Below are 19,491 nucleotides of genomic sequence, written 5' to 3' on the forward strand. Positions count from 1 at the left end.
ATTCTCTCTGGTGTTGTTGCGATACTACCCATTGCTCCCCCCTGAACAGCATGCCTTCTTTAATGGCAATTGCTGCGGTGCCGTACGGGCCGTCTATCCTTTCCCCTTTTGCTGGCGTGTTCAGGACAGTTTTGAGGGATGGGGTCTTGGATCTGAACCGTCTTTAGGTCCGGGGGCAAAGCTATCACTGTCTTCCCTATCCTGGATGTCATGTATCTTACATTATTATACATAACTGTATCCTAACATGCTATACATGACTGTAATAAGATATGCCCTGTAACCACCAGCATACCTTACCACCAGGGGTGCACTTGCAAGAGACAGGTATACAAGGACAGGTCTCAGGCAAGTGCAGCATTCCAGAGCTGTGAAATAAAGGTGCAGGTTCAGAGTGACCTTGACTTCACTACATGCCTTGTGTGAATCTGTACTGAGGGGATAGGACTTTACAGTGGCGACGAGTTACAGGATTACAGAATCCACAGAATGGCGAACGGATCAGATGAAAAGTACAATGCGGGAGACAATTGGGAGGACTTTATAGAAAGCTCCAGCAAAGCTTTGTAACCAAAGACTGGTTAGGCGATGATAAGGCAGACAAGAGAAGAGCCCATCTCTTGACCAGCTGTGGCTCGAAAACATACGCTTTAATGAAGGATCTGTTGGCACCCGAAAAACCAGCAAGAAAGTCGTTTGAAGAATTGAGCACACTGGTAAGAGACCACCTGAAGCCAGCGAGCAGCCTACACATGGCCAGACACAGGTTCTACAACTACAAATGCTGCGTGGGCCAGAGCATACCCGACTTCGTGGCGGAACTTTGGAGGTTGGCTAGTTTATGTGAGTTCTCCGATGAACTGAGGAGAGAAATGCTGAGAGACTTTTTTATTGAAGGAATAGGCCACGCAGGCATATTCTGAAAGCTCATAGAGACCAAGAACCTGACCTTAGAGGCAGCAGCACTGGTTGCACAGACATTCTTGGTAGGGGAAGAAGAAACAAGTTTGATTTACAATGCAGGTACGACAACTAACGAAATATCGTAACAAAAAATTCACAGCACTAAACAAGCTGCTACCCCCACACACAGACAACACCGGGAGAACAGGCTCTCGACAGCAGGCAGAAGCCATCAAGGGCCACAGGAACGGCCTCATCAACCCACAATGCAATCAATCAACTACAAACTGAGAGAAGCTCAAGAGAGATCAGCCAAATGCAGCTCATTCTTTGGAAACACTTTGAACAATGGAACAGGCCTGTGCTGGGGGTGTGGGGGTGGGCACTCATCAAGGGGATGTCTATTTCAGCAGGCTGTTTGCAGAAATTGCGAATATACAGGGCATTTGGCCCGCATCTGCAAAAAAACGGCAGCTCAGCTGGTATACGAATCGGATGGGTCGGAAAGCGGACCAGAGATGGTGGGGACAGTACCCGGGACACCGATGTACAGCGGGTCAACATGATCAATGGCCGCTGCTCCGACAACAGGATGCCTCCTATAATGTTGAGGGTCCTACTCAACGGGATTTCTGTCAACACGGAGCTGGATACGGGAGCGAGTCAATCTCTCATGGGCGCTCAACAATTTGAACACCTGTGGCCGCATAAAAGAGACAGACCAAAACTCACAAGGATCGACACCAAACTAAGGACCTAGACCAAAGAAATCGTACCAGTCCTCGGCAGCGCCATGCTCTCTGTCACGCACAAAGGGACAGTGAACGGACTTCCCCTGTGTATTGTCCTTGGAGACCACCCAGCACTGCTGGGGAGAAGCTGGCTGGCAAAACTAAACTGGAAATGGGATGATGTCCATGCCATGTCATTAGAGGAACGGACCTCCTGCTCAACAGTTATAAAGCGATTTGAACATCTCTTTCAGCCAGGTGTGGGCACTTTCAAAGAGGCCAAAGTCAAAATCTACATCACACAGGATACTAGACCGGTCCATCACAAGGCCAGAGCTGTACCCTATGTGATGAGGGAAAAGATTGAACACGAACTAGAAAGGCTTCTGCGGGAAGGCATTATATCACCTGTGGAATTTAGCGACTGGGCAAGTCCCATCGTCCCAGTCATGAAGCCTGATGGATCCGTACGAATCTGTGGGGACTACAAATCTACCATAAACAGAGTCTCTCTACAGGACCAGTACCCGCTGCCCAGAGCGGAGGACTTATTTGCCACATTGGCTGGAGGTAAACTTTTCTCAAAATTAGACCTCACATTTGCGTATATGACGCAAGAATTGACCATTCGGCATCAGGTCGGCAGCTGCCATATTCCAGCGCAACATGGAGAGTCTGCTTAAGTCCATCCCGGGGACGGTTGTATTTCAAGACGACATACTTATCACGGGCAAGGACACCGACTCCCATCTCCGTAATTTGGAGGAAGTACGAAAGCGGTTGGATCGGGTAGGCCTACGAGTTAAGAAATCCAAGTGCCTATTTCTCGCACCCGAAGTTGAATTTTTGGGTTGAAGGATTGCCGCTGATGGAATCCGCCCAACAGAGTCCAAAACAGAAGCAATTTGCCTGGCACCCGGGCCCCGAAATGTCTCAGAACTGCGTGCCTTTCTCGGGCTACTCAATTACTTTGGGAACTTTATGCAGAACTTAAGCACGCTGCTGGAGCCTCTCCACGTGCTACTCAGGAAGGGGTGCGATTGGTTTTGGGGGGATGCCCAGGAACGCACCATCAATAAGGCACGCAACCTTCTGTGTTCCAACAGTGTTTTGACTTTCTTTGACCCAGATAAAAAGCTAGTTCTCACATGCGATGCGTCAGCGTATGGGGTCGGGTGCGTTTTGCAACATGTCAATAGTGCGGGCAAATTACAACCCATAGCTTATGCCTCCAGGTCACTTTTGCGCGCGGAGGGCGGGTACGGAATGGTAGAGAAGGAGGCGCTCGCGTGCGTGTACGGTGTTAAAAAGATGCACCAATACCTTTTCGGGGCCAAGTTCGCATTAGAAACTGACCACAAGCCCCTCACGTCCCTCCTATCCGAGAGCAAGGCAATAAACGCCAACGCCTCGGCGCAAATTCAACGGTGAGCACTCATGCTGGCGTCCTACAACTATACCATAAGGCTCAGACCAGGTACAGACAACTGTGCCGACGCGCTCAGCAGGCTACCCCTGGTGACCACGGAAGGGTCTGACGAACAGGGCTGTGAGATAGTCATGGCAATCAATGCCTTTGAGTCCACAGGTTCACCCATGACGGCTCGCCAAATCAGAGCCTGGACGGCCAGCGACCCCACGTTATCCTTAGTAAAAAGATGTGTCCAAATTGGGCAGAGGCTCGCGATGCCTGCCCCGAGGAATTAAAACCCTTTCACAGGCGCATGCATGAGCTATCACTACAAGCAGACTGCTTGGTGTGGGGCAGCCGAATAGTCATGCCTCTGCGAGGCAGAGAGGCATTTGTCCAGGAGCTCCACCGCGAGCACCCGGGGATCGTTCTCATGAAGGCCATAGCCAGATCCCATGTCTGGTGGCCTGGTATTGACGCGGACTTGGAGCTCTGCGTCCAATGGTGCACCATTTGTGCCCAACTCAGCAATGCCCCCAGGGAGGCTCCATTGAGCCCCTGGCCCTGGCCTACCAAACCGTGGTCGCAGGTGCACGTAGACCATGCGGGCCAGTTCATGGGCAAAATGTTCCTCGTAGTTGGCGATGCATTTTTAAAGTGGATCGAATGCACCATTTTAAACTCTAGCACAACCTCCACCACATGTTTGCAACGCACGGAATTCCTGACATATTGGTCAGTGACAATGGTCCGTGCTTCACCAATGCATAATTCCAAGACTTTATGATTGACCACGGCATAAATCACGTCCAGACGGCACCGTTCAAGCCGGCCTCCAACAGCCAGGCGGAGAGATCAGTGCAAATCATTCAACAAGGCATGCTTAAAATCCAAGGTCCCACGCTGCAGGGTTGCCTGTCGCGACTGCTGCTGCATACAGATCTCGTCCGCACTCACTGACTGGGATCCCCCCCACGCAACTGTTGATGAAAAGGACTTTAAAAACAAGGCTCTCATTAGTCCTCCCAGACATGCACGAAATTGTTGAGGCAAAGTGCCGTCAGCTGACTGAGTACCATGACCGAAATTCGAGGGGGAGATGGAATGAGATAGGGGACAAAGTGTTTGTACTAAACTATGGCAGGGGTCCCAAATGGCTTGCAGGGACAGTAACGGGCAAGGAAGGAAACAGGCTGCTGGTAGTACAAATGGACAATGGCAAAACCTGCCGGAGGCATGTAGACCAAGTAAAAAGCAGATTTACCAACAACACTGCGGAACCAGAGGCAGACTACAATGTGGAATACTCACCACACCTGGTGGACAGACAGAGGGAACAACCTGAGGAAAGGGCAATCCCAACAGACAGCCCAGGCGAGTCAACAACAATCACACCAATTGAAACAGACAGCCCAGGCGAGATACCAGCAACCACACCCAAAGAAAAACAGACACCAAGGCAAACAACTGAACCACACCTCAGACGCTCCACGTGAGACCACCTGAGAGACTGAACCTATAAAGACAATGAGACCTTGGGGGAGGGTGATGTCATGTATCTTACATTATTATATATAACTGTATCCTCACATGCTATACATGACTGTAATAAGATATGACCTGTAACCACCAGCATACCTTACCACCAGGGGTGCACTTGCAAGAGACAGGTATATAAGGACAGGTCTCAGGCAAGTGCGGCATTCCAGAGCTGTGAAATAAAGGTGCAGGTCCAGAGTGACATTGACTTCACTATATGCCTCGTGTGAATCTGTACTGAGGGGACAGGACTTTACACTGCCCCTGACTGCTGTGATGGATCCTGGGTTGTACGGATCCCAGAGCTTGCCCGTGTGGGCAGCTTGCTTGACTAACATGTCAGCCTGCTGGTTTCCCTTGCTACAGGGTTCTGTGGTGGAATGTGCTTTCACCTTATGTATGTAGATATTCCCTTCCTCCCCTACGGCTTTCATGATCTTTTCCAGTAGGGGCTTAATTGCCAGGGGGCTCCCGTCTGCGGATGTATATCCGCGGCGGGACCAAATGGCCAGGTACTCCGTACACGAATTGCATGTGAACATACTGTCCGAGCAAATCGTGTATGGGATAGGGAATTCTTCGTGGTGTGTAACTACATACACCATCGCAGACAGTTCAGCATGCTGGGCGCTCATAGTACTGGGGAGTTTAATCGCCAGGGTAATGCCTGCCTCAGAGGTCATAAACTCCGAAGCCTGTAAGTTGTTCACCTGCAGATACTGTGCTTGAACCGTCCACATCGATCTCTCAGCCTGTGGGGTGTAACCCAGCCCGAAAGCCGATGTTAATTCCCCATACCCCTTCTATGGAACACCGGTGGGCTGTCCCTGGATAAATCATGTTGGCTGCGAGTCTTGGCTCGCAGAGACCCTTTACCCATAGGTCCATTTGAGAGAGGAGTAGGGTCCAGCGAGCAATGCGGGCACTGCTCATTGTCCCGTCCTTGATTCTCCCGTCCAAGAGCATTTTGGGGCTGTATGGTGGGTAAGGAGTGTGATAGGGGACCCCCCTGTGAAGATCAGTGATCTTTTCACAGCCCAATGAGTGGTTAGGAGGTGCCACTCACAATTGGAGTATCCCTTCTCCACATCCGTGAGTATCCTGGAAGAGTAGACCACTGGTCTCAGCCGGCCATGCCGCTCTTGGAGCAGTACTGCACTCAGGCTGTCCCCACTGGCTGCTACCTCCAGAAAAACTCTTAAACCCCCATCAATGGCCCCTAGAGCTGGCGCGGTCTGCCGGTCTTTCTTGAGTTGGATAAATGCTGCCTTGCTCCCTTTGTCCCATTTGCACTCCACTCCCTTGTGTAGGAGTCAGAGCAGAGGGGTTGCTGTGGCTGCATAATCCTCAATGAAATCTCTGCAGTACCTGGTTAGCCCAAGAAAAGATCTTACTCCTGTCACTATGTTGTGGGCAGGTAACTTCTGCACTGCTTCCCTTCTAGCTTTGTCAATGGCCCTCTCCCCAGCGCGCACAGCCAGTCCCAGGAATTTTACTTCCTTCAGGCCGATCTGTGCTTTCTTTGGGTTTACTTTAAATTATTCTTCTTTCAGCAGTTCAGCTAGCAGTGGGCCATGCTTCTCCCCGTCATCAGTAAACAGGAGCAGGTCATCCACATACTGTACTAATTGCTGGGGTCTGCTGAAGATCTTTAAACAGTTGGCCATACACTGATGGAAAATACTGGGACTGTTGTGGAAGCCCTGAGGGAGACAGTTCCAAGTGTATTGCTGTCCTTTAAAGGTAAAAGCAAACTTGTACTGATCTTCCCTTCTTAAAGGTATGGACCAGAACCCGTTGGAAATATCCAGCACCGTGAAGGTAGTCGTGGAGGCTGGGATACTTCCAACGAGGTTGGTGATAGCAGCAACGGTGGGTGCACAGGCGGGGATGTTACGGTTGAGTACTCGATAGTCCACCGTGGCTCTCCAGCAGTTGTCCGGTTTCTTAACCGGCCACAATGGAGAGTTCACATGGGTAGCTATCGGCCTCAATACCCCCTGTTTAACCAGCGAACTCAAGGCTGTTTCCATGTCTGTCTCCGCCTCCCTGGGGAAGTTGTACTGTTTCTGTGGTCGGGTCATGGGGTCCCCATCTATGCTAACATCGACCCCATTTATTCTCCCGCAGTCTTGTTTGTGAGTGGCAAAAGCTGCAAGGTTTTTCCTCACATATTCTTGATATTCTACAGTGGTGTTACTGGCCAGTGATTCAAGGTCGTAACCCTCCTTTGGTTTCATGGTGCACATCATCCCTTTTCCATGTTTTCCCGGGATAACCATCACCTCACTCTCCTGTCCCATGCAGACAGATGCCCAAAGACAGTGGTTTCTTAAATCCACTAGGATCCCGTGGCCTCGGATGAAGTCAGTCCCCAGGATCCCTCTCCCTTCCTGCTCCCACTTCATCAGGACACAAGTCCACTTAGTGTGGAGTGTACCTAAATGAATGGAGAGCGGAACGGAGAATGAGCCAGTCTGTTCAGTGCCTGTGAAACCCACCAAGCTGTAGGGGACTCCGCTAGACAGAGGTGAGGCGGCGGGGTTAGCTGCATAGACAAGGGTGCTTGAGGCACCGGTGTCCAGCAGGTAAGTCCCTTTCACCTTTTCCACTTCCATCTGTACGGTCAGTCTCCCCCACGCATCATACTCGAGGGCACACAGGTGGACAGGCTGTGCCTGTCCTAGTCACGGTTTTGGTTGGGAGGGGGCAGATGGGATTTCGGTACCGGTGCCGGTGGCTACCTTCCCAGGGCCATCGAACTTGGCTCGGACGCAGTTAAAAAGGTATCAAACGAGTGGGGAGGGATTGGCTTATCTGTCTCGGTCTTTTGGGCAGGGGCTGGAGAATTCTTTCCTGCGCTATTCTTCCAAGGATTTTTAAATCCCTTCTCCAGTGCCCACTCTTTCCGCACCCGAAGCAGGTACATTTTGTATCGGAGGGGTTGCCCCCCTCATGGCGGCATTCGCTCTTGTCTTGGTTAGGTCGGATTTCGTGAACCCTTCCCTTTTGTGGAGGCTCTTCTGTCCCTCTGCCGTTTCTGTAAGCTAGGGTCAGCTGCCTAAGCACTCTCTGTTCTGTGGCTTAGGGATCTCTGGGGTCGAACCAGGCCTCAGCCTTGGTTCTTATTCTGGGTAAACTGTTAGCTACTAAGCTTCAGAGCCAGTGGGCTAATTCGGCCGGGTTTATGTGATCTCTGTCTATGTCCCCACTACAGGCGCTTTTGTACACCGGCCACAGTCGGTCTGCGAAAGCCTGTGGGGTTTCTCTTGTGAGCTGCACCGTTTTCTCTACTCTGGAGAAGGGACTCCCGCCATTGCAGCCCATAGCTTCTAAGTTGTCTTTCTGGATGGCAGCAAGTGTTTTCTGTCCTCTTTTGCTCTCAGTAGAGAGGGACTGGTACAGTTTGCTGTCTAGAGATAGGAGAAGCATCTTTGCCATTTCTGCATCGTCGCACCCATTAATATCCCCTGCCTGTTCCACTTCCACAAAGTGAACTGAGGGGTCTCCCTTTGGAGTTAGCTTTCCCAGGTGGCTTATCAAAGTCCTAAGCTGGTGGGGAGTGTGGGGGACCAAAAACTGACTTTCCAGGGGCCCTTGACACCCGCCAAGGGTGGGCGGGCCAAACTTCTGCTGCTGGTCCGGGCACATTGGCCCTGGTTCTGGCTCTCCCTGTTCTGGCTCGCCTCCCTCTCTTCCCTGCGGCCAAGCCGAGCTGAAACTCGGTGCTACAGTTGGTGGTGGTTCACTATCCCTGTCCGCCCCGCAATTGATTTGCCCCTCCTGCTGCTGAACCGGTGTAGTCACTGGTGCCACAGATGGTGACCGGGTAGTTTCTTCCTTCTCTTCCAGGTTTACCTGGGGCGTACCTGAGCTTATTCGGCATACCATGCCTTTTGCCTTAGACAGAGCAAGGTTTAAACTTTTAATTTGTTGCTGGCAGGGACCGTGGTCTCCCGCTTCAAACCCATTAGTGCTAGCTACTTTATACGCTGCCTGCACATCTTTTAATCTTTCCTGGAGCTCTTTTACTTGTAGGGTGAGGTGAGTACTTTCCTCCCTCAGTGACTTTTCATTACTTTTGGCCTCCATAACCTGACATTGAAAATAGTCCTGACTGTTTTTAAACCTTTCCATTATTTGGGTCCTTTCCTGTTTTAGCTTACGGAGTTCTCCTGATAACCTTTCTTCTGACATAATCCTTTCCTGATAGTTCTCTGCGCATTCCCATAACTCTGCCTGTAATGTTTCATTCATTCTATCTCGGAGTTGGACCTGTAACTGTCGACAGACCAACCAAATTGCCTTCTCTACTGCTTCCTTGTGATCTTTGCTTGCTGTCCACTGGGCTGCAGCATCAGCTGGATGCTCAGCACCCATTCCTTAATTAATTGACCTCCTTATACACATAGGAGGAAATCCTCTCTTCCATTTTTGTTCTTTGCCCCAAACCAGCACTCTCCACATCACACCCTTTGTACCAGAGTTCTGGCGTGGTCACCATTTTGTAAGGGGTGATTGTCTCTATGAGGGGATCAGGTTCCCTTCTGACCAACTTGAGCGGTTCGAATCGTTTCCAATCTCTTGTGTTCTGTACTCTGGATTTATTTGGGGGATGTGACAAAAGTGCAGAGGACACTGGTTTGATGCAAAGAACTTTGGTTTTATTACAATCAAAGTAATACAGGCTTCTTACTCTAGTAAGAAAATACAAGGCCAAACTTACAATCACTCTAATAAAGAACAGTACAAGGAAAGGTACAAGGTCAAACTTATAATTACTCTAATAAAGAACCATGCATTACACATTCAAAGGGGGTCACAGTAAATTATACCTCCCACCTCCCAATGCCTAATTCTAACTAGATTAGACTCCAGGACTTGCAGGGACTATGCTTACCAACCCTTTTGATAGTTAACGGTAGATCGCGGTTGTTTTTACCTTGATACCACGTTGACTGTGGTCCGTCGCTGCTGCAATGGTGATGTTCTTCCTTCCTTCTGGACTTCAGGACTTCGAGGCTGGAGACGTTAGTTTACAACTGTCGCGTTGGTTTCTCTCCTTGTCTTGATGACACAGCGTAGTGTGGTACTAGTCTGTCAGTCAAAGTGTCATCTGAGGTGGTAGCAGCCTTGTAGCTACCTAGCAACCACATGTGTAATATGGCATACCCTCTGTTGAAACAGGGGTCAGTTATACGATTTCAGTATTCTAATCTTTGCGCCAAATCTGTTCAAAATCCTTTGTATAATTTTGGTGGGCTTGGTTCTTCTTTGTAATATTTTGTTGGGCTCATTAAAAGTTGATATGTTTTGGGTGAGTTGATGTTCGAAAATTGTTTCCGGATGGAACTATTAGTTTGGTAATTGCAATGTCCTTTTGTGCTTAGTCTTTCGCATAGAGGCTGGATTGGGCCTCTTTGTGATGTAGATGCTGAAATGGTTGTCCAGACCCATATTGATGGGTAGCTACCTCTGGGTTATTTTGTGATGTTAATGTCTCTTGAGGAGGAAGGATTTTCGAATACTCATTCTTCCAGACAGGTTAACTTAGTCCTCACACCCAGGTAGCTTCACACAATTAGAATGTCTCTTGCTAGTTCCGTTGGTCTGTCCACAGCCTTGAGTTTGTCTTTTAAAATCCAAAATTCTATTAAAGTTCGTACTTTCTTTCATGAGCACTTTAGAGTTCCAAACATTTCGGTAGATAGTCCCAAATTAAATTTCCTTTCGAATGAGCCCAAACACTGGGGCAGTTTCTTGTGAATTTTACATCGCTTCACGAGTGAGAAGGAGGATTTGAAGGATATCCTTATCAGGTGGGTAATTGTGTTAGGGAAATTGATGGGATTGAAGGCTGATAAATCCCCGGGGCCTGATAGTCTGCATCCCAGAGTACTTAAGGAAGTGACCCTAGAAATAGTGGATGCATTGGTGATCATTTTCCAGCAGTCTATCAACTCTGGATCTCTTCCTATGGACTGGAGGGTAGCTAATGTAACAGAACTTTTTAAAAGGGGAGGGAGAGAGAAAGCAGGTAATTATAGACCGGTTAGCCTGACATCAGTAGTGGGGAAAATGTTGGACTCAATTATTAAGGATGAAATAGCAGCGCAATTGGAAAGCAGTGACAGGATCAGTCCAAATCAGCATGAATTTATGAAGAGGAAATCATGCTTGAAAAATCTTCTGAAATTTTTTGAGGATGTAACAAGTAGAGTGGACAAGGGAGAACCAGTAGATGTGGTGTATTTGGACTTTCAAAAGGCTTTTGACAAGTTCCCACACAAGAGATTGGTGTGCAAAATCAAAGCACATGGTATTGGGGGTAATATACTGATGTGGATAGAGAACTAGTTGGCAGGCAGGAAGCAGAGAGTCGGGATAAACGGGTACTTTTCAGAATGGCGGGCAGTGACTAGTGGAGTGTCGCCGGGCTCAGTGCTGGGACCCCAGCTCCTTACAATATACATCAATGATGTAGATGAAGGAATTGAGTGTAATATCTCCAAGTTTGCAAATGACACTAAACTGGGTGGCGGTGTGAGCTGTGAGGGGGATGCTAAGAGGCTGCAGGGTGACTTGGACAGGTTAGGTGAGTGGGCACATGCATGGCAGATGCAGTATAATGTGGATAATGTTATCCATTTTGGGGACAAAAATGCAAAGACAGAATATTATCTGAATGGCGGCAGATTAGGAAAAGGGGAGGTGCAACGAGACCTGGGTGTCATGGTTCATCAGTCATTGAAAGTTGGCATACAGGTATAGCAGGCAGTGAACAAGGCAAATGGTATGTTGGCCTTCATAGCTAGGGGATTTGAGTATAGGAGCAGGGAGGTCTTACTGCAGTTGTACAGGGCCTTGGTGAGGCCTCACCTGGAATATTGTGTTCAGTTTTGGTCTCCTAATCTGAGGAAGGACATTCTTGCTATTGAGGGAGTGCAGCAAAGGTTTACCAGACTGATTCCCGCGATGGCTGGACTGACATATGAGGAGAGACTGGATCAACTGGCCTTTATACATTGGAGTATAGAAGGATGAGAGGGGGTCTCATAGAAACATATAAGAATCTGACGGGACAGGATAGGTTAGATGCGGGTAGAAAGTTCCCGATGTTGGTGAAGTCCAGAACCAGGGGACACAGTCTTAGGATAAGGGGTAGGCCATTAGGACTGAGATGAGGAGAATCTTCTTCACTCAGAGAGTTGTTAACCTGTGGAATTCGCTGCCGCAGAGAGTTGTTGATGCCAGTTCATTGGATATATTCAAGGGGGAGTTAGATATGTCCCTTACGACTAAGGGGATCAAGGGTTATGGAGAGAAAGCAGGAAAGGGGTACTGAGGGAATGATCAGCCATGATCTTATTGAATGGTGGTGCAGGCTCGAAGGGCCGAATGGCCTACTCCTGCACCTAATTTCTATGTTTCTATGTTGCTATGAATAACGCTTAAAATGTGCTATTAATAACTAAACAGTCTCGCTGTTATACAACCAGTCAGGAAATGTCGATGTACAAAGGGACCTGGGTATCCTTGTACACCAGTCATTGAAAGCAAACATGCAGGTGCAGCAAGTAGTCAGGAAGGCAAATGGTATATTGACCTTCATTGCAAGAGGATTTGAGTACAGGAGCAAAGGTGTCTTACTGCAGTTATACAGGGCCTTGGTGAGACCACACCTGGAGTATTGTCTGCAGTTTTGTTCTCTTTACCTAAAAAGGGATATGCTTGCCATAGAGGGAGTGCTGCGAAGGTTCACCAGACTGATTCCTGGGATGGCAGGACTGTTGTATGAGGAGAGATTGGGTCGACTAGGCCTGTATTCACTAGAGTTTAGAAGAATGAGATGGGATCTCATTGAAATGTATAAAATTCTGAATGGATGCGTGGAGGATGTTTCCGCTGGCTGGGAAGTCTCGAACAAGGGGTCACAGTCTCAGGATGCAGGGTAGGAAAATTAGGACCGAGATGAGGAGAAATTTCTTTACTCAGAGGGTGGTGAACCTGTGCAATTCTCAGCCACAGAAAGCTGTGGAGGCCAGGGCACTGAATATAATTAAGAAGAAGACAGATAGATTTCTAGATAAACAGGCATCAAGGTGTATGGGGAGAATGCGGGAATATGGTGCTACGATAGAGGATCAGCCTTGATCATATTGAATGACGGTGCAGACTCAATGGGTCAAATGGCCTACTACTGCTCCTAGTTTTAATGGGCTCAAATTTCGGGCCGCGCCTAAAACGGCGCAGCCCGGAACTGGACGCCCGTTTTTCGCGCCACAAAGTGCGCCTAAAAAAAACTCACCTATTCTCCGGCTCCCTGCAGGTCCTCTGGAGCTTGGCGCGGCGCAGCACGAGCTGTGGGGGGGCGGAAACAGGTCCCTGCGCTGAAAGCAGTGCCGGGATCTCTGCACATGCGCGCTACAGTGGGCGCGCATGTGCAGTAGCTCCAGGCGCCCAAAACTGTGGGAGGGACCCGAAGCACGCAGCCCCTGGCCCTGGCCGAATGGCCTCACTGGGGCTGCGTGGATAAGGCTCCTCCCACCCGACCCGACCCAACCCCCGCTCTCCCCCTCCCCCCACCCGTGACCCGACCTCCGCTCCCCCCCCCACCCCCCGGAACTCCGCGACTCTCTCTTTTCCTCCCCCCCGACCTCCGCGACTGACCCCTGGACCTCCGCGACTCTTCCCCCCCCCCCCCCCCACCGACCTCCGTAACTCCCCCCCCCCGGACCTCCGCGACCTCCCCCACCCGAGATCCGACGCCACCTGCCTGTAAATCCAGCCCGGTCTTGGGCCCGGCCGTTCAGCCTCCTTCTCTCCCTCCCCGCCCCCCTCCCTCCCTCCTCTCTCCTTCCCTCCCTCCCTCCTCTCTCCTTCCCTCCCTCCTCTCTCCTTCCCTCCCTCCCTCCTCTCTCCTTCCCTCCCTCCTCTCTCCTTCTCTCCATCCATCCTCTCTCCCTTCTCCCCCTCTCCCCCCCTTCTCCCCCTCTCCCCCCTTCTCCTCCCCTCCTCCTCCTCCCCCACCCCCCTCCTCCCCCTCCCCACCCCACCCCCTTCTCCCCCTCCCCTCACTGTCAGACACACAAACACTGACAGACAGAGAGTGAGAGACACACACACAGACAGACAGAGAGATAGAGACATTGACAGAGACACACTGGCGGGGGGGGGGGCTGTCCCAGCACACTGTTGGAGGGCTCCCGGTGCTGCAGTTGGTAAGTAGAAAATGTTTTATTTATTGATAATTTTTTTTTAATTTTTATTAATTTTTTTTGATTGATTTATTGATGTATTTATCATTTATTGTTGATGATGGCTCTTTATTTGTAAAACTGAAGTGTATACTGTTGGTAAACTTCCCTTTAACCCCCCCCCCCCCATTCCCTACGCCTAATTTGTAACCTACACCTGATTTTCTAAAGTGTAGACAAGGTTTTTTCGAACGTACAAAAATCTTCACTTACTCCATTCTAAGTTAGTTTGGAGTAAGTTTTCACGACCTAAACTTTGAAAACAGGTGTAAGTGACCGGACACGCCCCCTTTTGAAAACAAAATTCGGTTCAAAGTGAAACTGTTCTGACTGATTAGAACTGGAGCAAACTAAATGCCGAGAATTCAAATTTCTAAGATACTCGATTCTAAACCAGTTGCTCCAAAAAAACAGGAGCAACTCAGGCTGAAACTTGGCCCCATAGTTTCTATAATTCTATGGCTCCAGGAAGATTAACAATGTGCCACCTTAACAATGCTTATTGAAAAGCTGGACTAACTTTTCACTTTGTGTAACAGGACAAGTACGGGAGTGGGCAAATAGATCTTTGTCGACCCGACAGGCCTCTTTTATCAAAAATAAAATGGGGAAAATGCCCATTAGTGTCTTAATTAATAAAATGTTTATGAAATTGAAGAATGAGTGATTTTGAACCATCTGATTCCTGAGAACATGATTTCATAGTAATACTGAAAAACTGGCAGTCGTGACACAACCATAATGAAAGACAGAAAGGACAAATATTCTTATCGGGTCTTTCGTAACCGCAGCACGACATCTCGAAGCGCTTCACAGCCAGTGGAGAATGTTTGAAGTGTAGTCACTTTGTAATGTTGGGAAAATGATTCTTTAATGATTCTCAAGCAGTGATCCACAAACCATTCAACCAGTATTAATGTCAAATTGTACATGGTGGAGGTCTGGAGAGGAGCCACCCAACTTAACGATGAGCACAGAACAAATATTGTGAAGTAGCAGCACAGGATACGACAGAGCTTAAGAAAGTTGTTCAATGTATAGGCAAAAACAACTGACACAGAGAAATGTTAGCAAGGATGAAGATAGTATGATTCTTGAGGTGAAATAGTAAGGTTGTACAAATTACATTGTGCATGATGGAAAAGAAAATATAATGCAGGCTGAATTTTTCATGGGTCAAATCACCATAAGGTGCCAGAAATATCCTCAGAGCTGCTCTGTCTTTGCCTCTGTCACTTTGCTGGAATTGCGGAGAAAACTCTGTTATGACAGCGGAGTGGGAGCAGCTCCGAGGAAAAACGGGGCACATGTCTCAATCCCCCTGCTCTTATGTTTAAAGGCAAAACTCATGCATAATAGGAGATCACAACTTGAAAAGGTGGCAGAGCAATAGACATGAAATAACTCATGTAGACTAATTGATCATTCATCTCATTCCTGTTTATGAGATCTTGCTGTGCACAAACTAGCTGCTGTATTTGACTACATAACAGTTGCTGCACTTCATAGTAATTAATTTCATTAGAAGGACTTTCTCGAACTACTGAGATATAATAAGCCAGTATATAAGTATAAATCTACATTGTTCATTTACCAAATGGGGAAACTATCACTGTCATATTTGGGACGGAGACTCTGGAATGGGTTGAGCCTGTAGAGATTGGAAGAGAGTGTATTAATAGTGATATGCCCCGATTAAACATATTCTACAATTTCAATGATATGTTGCATCAATGGGTGTGATATATTATTTACAATATCACAACAAACACAGATTACAAGATGGCTCCATTACTTTTTCTTGTATTTACATCAGCAGTTGCATTACCACAGTAGTCCACTAGGTGGAATAGCAGTCCACTAGGTGGAGATATGTTACACCTCTCGCTCTTACTCTACCTCTATCATGATTCTCTTTCTGTCTTAATTCCCCCCCACCCTCCTCTATCAAAACTCTCCTCCTCCGCCTCCCCCCACCTCCCCCCCGCTCCCCCCTCTGCAATCAAAACTTTCCTCACTAAACAAAGCACAACCATCAATAAATAAAAAATAAAACTCAAGTCCTACTTCAGCCTGGGAAGTCAGCAGGCCAGTCGACCGGTGCGGGAGTCCACTCGGCCGGGGATAGGATGCGGCGAACATCGGGGCATCCCTTCAGCTGGGGATAGGGGCTGCGAGCATCGGGTCCTGCTCACAGCCCGCAGGGCACACTGGGAGGGCGAGGAGCATGCGCGCAGACTTCACTGCGCATGCACGCAGCTGCCGGCAGTGCTTTCTGCACTGGGCTGCTGCTTCACCCCCACTTCACTATAAACGCCATGCTGGGACACCGGAGACTCGGCAGAGCGGGCAGCATGGGGCCACTTTTTTTTGGTGTTGTTTCCAGCGCGCAAAGTCGGCGCATTTAAGGTAAGTGCGCCGATAAAAGGGGTTGGGGAAAATTGGGCCCAATGTTCTCAGCCTCTAATCTTTCGAGTTTTTGCTCAACTTTCTCCTTGAGTGCATATGATACGGGACATGGCTTGCAGTAAACTGGTCTAGCGTCCTTCTGCACTCTGACACTTGCTTTGAAACCTGGGATCAGACTGCCTGTTTCACGGAACACTTTCGGATATTGCTTGATGACATCATCGTTCAATGCAAATCTCGTTTCAAAATGAAAAATCTTGTTCCAATGCAGCTTCAGGCAGCAATTAATGAATATGATATAATTGGCATCACGGAGACATGGCTCCAGGGTGACCAAGGCTGGGAACTCAACATCCAGAGGTATTCAACAGTCAGGAAGGACAGACAGAAAAGAAAAGGAGGTGGGGTACCATTTCTGGTTAAAGAGGAAATTAATGCAATGATAAGGAAGGACATCAGCTTGGATGATGTGGAATCTGTATGGGTAGAGCTGCAGAATACTAAAGGGCAGAAAACGCTAGTGGGAGTTGTGTACAGACCACCAAACAGTAGTAGTGAGGTTGGGGACAGTATCAAACAAGAAATTAGGGATGTGTACAATAAAGGTACATAGAAACATAGAAAAATAGAATGAATAAGGTCAGAACATAGAGGCAGGGGACAAGTATCAGAATATCGAGTTAGCTGCCTGAAAATCATAAAAAGCAGAGAGTAAGGGAAAAGGGTAGCTATTCAGAGTGGTAGAAGTGGGAAGTGGGGTCCTACAAAGGTCAGTGCTGGTACTACCGTTTTTCATAATTTATATTGACGGTTTAGACTTTGGAATCAAAAACACAATTTCTAAATTTGCGGACGGCACCAAATTGAGATGAATAGTCAACACTAAGGAGGAGTACAACAAATTACAAGAAGATATTAATAAACTTGCAGAATGGGCAGTTAATTGGCAAAGTAATTTCAATATAAATAAGTGTGAGGTATTTCATTGACTATTTTATATCGGCCAGCTGGGTGCACAATACATTCTCTGGAAAAACATCTAGAAGTCAGGCACAGTATATTTCCTGACATTACGATTTGAAAAATTAAGCTCTTGCACAGAATGGGCAAGACCACTTTAGGTTAGCTTAAAGGCAGGCAATAAATTAAGTGCTGCACAATTCGAGGGGGAAACTTGCTGCATGGATCTCCACATAATTTCCTGCCTTCACTCATCAGTTCATCACCAGTATGACCAATCCCACTGATTTAAAATCATCTGATTTACTCACTTTGTGGTTAATATTAGTGAAGAGATCTCATTGGAATTTATTTGATAAAAATTGGGCTGAATCCAAATTCAAATTTGCATTCAGGAGAATCAAATGTTTCTTTGTGGACAGATATGCTTGCTGCTTATCTTATTGAATAATATCCTCGCATTAAAAAAAATTAAGTGGCAATTCTTGGTGAAGTCCATTTGGTTCAAATGTGATACATTAGAATAATGTACTAGGTTCCATCGTGCCACTCTAAAGCTTAATTTACTAAACTAGAATTTGCAAATAAGAGATCCAGCTCTTGGATCAAGGGGACAGTGTGATGGGCTACATTTGGACTCGAATTTAGAAAGATTTAGACATGAGCTCAAGACTGCCAGAGTGAGGAGGTAACATGATGCTCTCATGGAGAATGGTTGCATTCAAAGCACAGAACCATCTGTCTTTAAGATCGATCTGACAGCTGGAGAAATGTGTATGCTTTAAGAATTTAAACGCTTCACTGCTAATCGCACTAAGTATTATTGTGAACTTTGACAGGATGTTGAGGAAATTGCTGAACAGAAAGAGTGTGGGCGTTTCCTCCTCCTTCCCATCCTTGGTGGGAAGCAACGTGTACAACATTTGGCAAGCTCTCAGGCCAGCCCAATCAATGCAGGAACTGGCTCATGTGGAAAACAGAATAAATAGCAGGGCAGATGAGCAGAGAAGTGAGCTAAGTGAAGACGCTAAGACGACAACGGAATAATGATTCAGGAATTAAGGCACTTCACAGAGGCTGAAGGTTAAATTGAAAAATATTCAGGAGCTTCAAGCCTAAACTCAAAAACTCAAAGTGAAAGACGACAATTCAATGAATCATTCTCAAAGAAACAAATTTGATAGTCAAGATGGATCTACTTTTTTGTGCTTTTTGCAGATTATTGTGCCTCACATCCTTCCACTACTACCACAAATAGTGATTGAGAAAACTGCGCTGCTCACTATACAATGCTACAGATCTGTAGTGGGGAAAATAGAAACATAGAAAATAGGTGCAGGAGTAGGCCATTCGACCCTTCTAGCCTGCACCGCCATTCAATGAGTTCATGACTGAACATGCAACTTCAGTACCCCATTCCTGCTTTCTCACCATACCCCTTGATCCCCCAAGTAGTAAGGACTTCATCTAACTCCTTTTTGAATATATTTAGTGAATTGGCCTCAACAACTTTCTGTGGTAGAGAATTCCACAGGTTCACCACTCTCTGGGTGAAAAAGTTTCTCCTCATCTCGGTCCTAAATGGCTTACCCCTTATCCTTAGACTGTGATCCCTGGCTCTGGACTTCCCCAACATTGGGAACATTCTTCCTGCATCTAACCTGTCTAAACCCATCAGAATTTTAAACGTTTCTATGAGGTCCCCTCTCATTCTTCTGAACTCCAGTGAATACAAGCCCAGTTGATCCAGTCTTTCTTGATAGGTCAGTCCCGCCATCCCGGGAATCAGTCTGGTGAACCTTCGCTGCACTCCCTCAATAGCAAGAATGTCCTTCCTCAGGTTAGAAGACTAAAACTGGACACAATACTCCAGGTGTGGCCTCACCAAGGCCCTGTACAACTGTAGCAACACCTCCCTGCCCCTGTACTCAAATCCCCTCGCTATGAAGGCCAACATGCCATTTGCTTTCTTAACCGCCTGCTGTACCTGCATGCCAACCTTCAATGACTGATGTACCATGACACCCAGGTCTCGTTGCACCTCCCCTTTTCCTAATCTGTCACCATTCAGATAATAGTCTGTCTCTCTGTTTTTACCACCAAAGTGGATAACCTCACATTTATCCACATTATACTTCATCTGCCATGCATTTTCCCACTCACCTAACCTATCCAAGTCGCTCTGCAGCCTCATAGCATCCTCCTCGCTGCTCACACTGCCACCCAACTTAGTGTCATCCGCAAATTTGCAGATACGACATTTAATCCCCTCGTCTAAATC

The sequence above is a fragment of the Pristiophorus japonicus genome, chromosome 7 (genome assembly GCF_044704955.1).
Source record: "Pristiophorus japonicus isolate sPriJap1 chromosome 7, sPriJap1.hap1, whole genome shotgun sequence".
NCBI classification, from domain to species: Eukaryota; Metazoa; Chordata; class Chondrichthyes; family Pristiophoridae; genus Pristiophorus; species Pristiophorus japonicus.